This window comes from Watersipora subatra, chromosome 9 (assembly GCF_963576615.1).
Source record: "Watersipora subatra chromosome 9, tzWatSuba1.1, whole genome shotgun sequence".
NCBI classification, from domain to species: domain Eukaryota; kingdom Metazoa; phylum Bryozoa; class Gymnolaemata; order Cheilostomatida; family Watersiporidae; genus Watersipora; species Watersipora subatra.
In genome coordinates, this window is record NC_088716.1 from 22,508,741 (window position 1) to 22,513,336 (window position 4,596).

Consider the following 4,596-nt stretch of genomic DNA (forward strand, 5'->3'; position numbering starts at 1 on the left):
TCAAGTGCTTCAAAGGTAAAATAGTGTATTATATGGTAATTAGTAGGTAGATCATTTGAATATTTGTCCATTTTGCCTTGAAATCATTGTACATATCATTAATTGACAGTTCATGGGGTAGTTAAAGTCTTAGGGCGTGCTCTCTGCAGTAATGGGATATCGCCGGGTTAAAAGACATGCTCATCTATTTTTTGATGAAAGCGATTTGTGTCATCCTTCTTGTTTCCACGCTTGTCTAAGCTAGCCATAACATCCTTTGCTGACTGCAACTGCTACAACGATTGAAGTTTCAGCATACCCAAGAGTTGCCAAAAAGAACTTTTTGCAGAGAACTCTCTCACATTTTTGTTATCTATCAAACGATAAACGTAGTAAACCTAAAATAGCCTATAACAGCTTTTATTCTTATTATAGCTTAAAAGTAAACGAGGCACAAATTAAAACCAAAGTTCGCCAAAACCAAATCATTAATTACTTTTCTCTCATTTCAAATATTGGGAACATAACACCAAATTTTGCAGCAAACATAACATATCACTTTGGATTTGAACAGAACAGCTACAAACTGTCTCAAGGAAAGTATTTCAATGTTTTGTAAAGTATTAAATGATCTCATAATAGAGTTTGAAAACTCACTCCTCGTTGACGTGAAGAAAAACGTCTCATGCTGGCATCGCAATGTTGAACCAGACGTTGTATGAAATTTTTTCTCCCTAGATAGCTAACACTCCAGTATGTTTTGGCCTGCCTGAAAAAGGTTTTTGAACTAATGAGAATTTCAACTTCAACAAATGTAAGTTTCTGATGTTGCAACTTACTGGGTGTCCATAAAGTCCTGATACAACTTTAAAAAAATTATTACCAAGCCAGCTGTGGTGATTCGTTAAAAAACTGAAGTCCGCCAAAATCAGACACTATAATAGTGGCTAGTCATAGATCTTTGTAGAACTGATAATGAGGGTTGTTATAATATGTTAGCAATTGCACAATTTTTTAATCAACAAACATCCACCAAAAATAGCTAGAGCTCAACATACTACAAATTGAAGCCCTCCGAGCGAGGGTTATACAAGTAATCACTTGCATCAAACACTTCTACAGACTAGAAGTCGCAACAAACAAAATAAAATAAGTAGCAGTACCATGGACATGCGCCAAGCACCACCTCTGACACAGAAGTGGTACAGAAGCTCGAGATATATTAAAATAGAACTTATGCAAGAACTTGCACCAGGCACCACTACTGATACAGGAGGTTAGCGTGTTAGTAAAAGCTTTCATGTCATAGCCATTCTGCCAGACAGCTAGTGTCTAATCACGATCTTTTCAAAACTGATGATGACATGGAGTGTTACAATACGATAGCAATTGTACAATTTTCTAGTCAACAAACATGCGCTAAAAATAACTAGAGCTTGACATACTTCAAATCGAAAAGAAGTAGTTTTTTGCATCAAACACCTCCACAAACCAGAATTTGCACTGGATGGAATAAAATAAAGCGTAGTACTACGGACATGCGCCAAGCACCACCACCACTGACGTAGAAGCTCTTTAAGTACAGAAGATAGTGAACTAAAATAGAACTAATGCAAGAACTTGTACCAGGCACCACCACTGATACAAGAGTTCAGCGTGTAAATTAATGTTGGTAAATAAGTTGGTAAATTCGGCATGGCATGTAAAGAGTGTTGAAGCTCATAAAATAATGTTTTTTAACCAAACTGCATACATTAACAGGTTAGCCACACATTGCGTGCGTCCCAATAGTCCCAATTATCACGCATCAACACGATAGTGACACAAACTGAGTCTTCTGGGACTAAAGCTTTGAGTCAATAGTTTTCAACAGTGGACAAACCACAAAAACGACTTTGAGTTTAATATTCAGTTCATTCCTACAAACAACAATATAGTTTACTGTCTTACAAGTATAGTAATCCATTTCACGAATGTTCAAGTTATTGATATTTGACATTACAGTGGTGTGCATAAACTTGGAATCACCAGTTAAATCTTCAAATATGTATGTTTACATACTGTTGTCTAAGAAATTCTTTGGAGTTAAGTGCCTCAACCCCATCAATATATATATCATTTGAAAGGGAAAATTCTGAAGAACAAGATGATGCCAAATATTCAAAAATATTCTCAGATTTTTATCGCTGGGGGTGGATCTACCAAAAGGCAGACTTATTGCAGGCTATGAATGTTGTTAGTGAAAATTGATAAAATAGGATACAAACAAACTCTTTAATACAAATTGGTATTTTAGTATTTTATTGGCCAGCCCTTGTTCTTGATCACCATCTGACACCATCGAGGCATGCTGTTTACCAACTTTCTGAGCTCTTCAGGAGTGATGATGTGATGCCAAGCATGAATAATCTTCTCTATGAGCTCCCGTTTTGTCTTTGGTTTATCTTTGCTGACTATCACACCAATACGCTGCCAAAGATTTTCAATGGGATTCAGGTCAGGGCTTTGTGCTAGCCAGTCTATTACCCTCACATTACTTCTGGTCATCCACTCGACTCTCTTGGCACGGTGGCAGGGTGTATTGTCATCCTGGTAGTACCAGGGTTGGTCATTGCTGGTGAACAGGCTCCGAGCACTTGGAAGCATGACATATTCCATGGTCTTGATGTATTTGTCTCCATTCATCATGCCTTCACAAATGGAGAGTCTTCCCACACCAAAAGCTGTCATGCAACCCCATACCATGACTCCAGTAGGGTGCTTGATGGTTGGTAGCGTACAAGCCAGGCTGTACTCCTCTCCAGGTCGTCTCCTCACATAACAATTCCCAGAGTGGTTTTGGATGGTAAATGTTGACTCATCACTGAACAAGACCCTTTGCCATTGGGCTGTTGTCCAGAACCGTTTATCTTTAGCCCACTCTAGACGACGCTTTTGCTGTTTCTCAGAAACTAAGGGCTTGCGCCTTGCCTTGCAGCCTTTCAAACCATTTGCAAGCAGTCTTCTTCGCACTGTACTGGGGTGAATCTCAATATCTCTGTTGTCCTTGATCTCCTTACAAAGTTGAGTACTGTTCAGATGTCTGTCAGCGAGGGATCTTCGTACCAGGTACCGATCTTCACGGATAGTCATCTTCTTGGGTCGTCCAGCAGAGTAGGTGGGTTTAAGACTGCCATTGGAGGTCCAAGTCTTGATTGCTGTGTAGACTGCCTTCTGAGAACAACCAACTTTCGCAGCTATCTGTCTTTGGGTCTTTTGCTGTTTGTGAAGGTGCAGAATGATGGCTCTTCTTTCTGTAGATAACACTTTAGGCATGGTAAAGTTCAAAGTCAAACTGAGTTCAAAGTTAAACTGAGAATGAATAAGACTTCAAGTGTCCTGCTTTAAACATGCAACAGTCAGCAAATTGCATAACTGAAATGCCATCATGATGGGATTTAGGATATTTCACTTTCTTTGAAATTTGACAAGCAGTAAACTTTCTCAGCTGGGAAGGTTTGTGCTAACCTGTTATAACCAGAATACGTACAAGACCAGATAAAATTGCTAATCTGTTTAATAGGATTAATATAAATCACTCGGAAATTATTGTGTTAAATTAATCAATGCATTGTTTGAAAGCACATCTTCTGCTGATCGGATTGATATATAATATCTGGCATGGCATCATAATTGGCGGGAAAATAGAAAGCAAATGGAAGATCCATTCGATATAGAGTGAACAAAACAATGTGATTCCAAGTTTATGCACACCACTGGGGGTAGATCTACCTATATGAACACTAAAATGCATGTAAATAGCCTAATTCATTCCAAGATTATTCCTAACTCACACTAAAGATGAACTTTTTAACATTTAAAGCTCCAATACTTTGTTTAACACTTTTTTGTGTTTTTTTTTCACTTTTTTTTGATGACCTTTTTGTCCACTAGATGAACGATCATCAGTAGATGACCTTTATAATATCTATTCCATGAGATTTGCTTTTGACTGTCTTTTAAAATTCTAAAATGCCTCGTGCAACTGTCTTCACAATTATCGATGACACGCATTGAATGGAGTTGGTCTTGATGGTATCTGGTAACAAAATCAGGTACCTGAAACTTTTTCAGCATTTCTTCAATTCTTGATAAAAATAAAGTTTTGATGACTAGCTCCTCCTCCAGTGCCTGCTTCTTTTCAAAAACACAGGAAATTATGTAAACAGTATTAAAATCATAGCAAGCTAATGGTTAAATAATAAAAGTACTAAAAACACTTCCTTTACTGTACTGTAAAATATATTTTAACCATCATAAACATGTCCAATTTGATAAACAAACCCTGTTATTTATAACTAGAAATTCCACTGTCATACAGCCCACGACCAAAGTGATATTGGAAAAAAGAAAGGGTACTGATGGTTGAGAAATGCAATATTAGCAGTCAAATAGGATAACTGCAATGGTAGCTGTAATGTACTGGGTGTTATTATATACAACAAATAGTAATAATGAAAGGAAAAGATTATATGTTTATATCTCTCCTCCTGCAAAAACAGAAATGCAATATTGGCCAATATTAGAAGTAAAATGCATTGATATTATTAGATTAACCAATATTATTTATATAGTAAT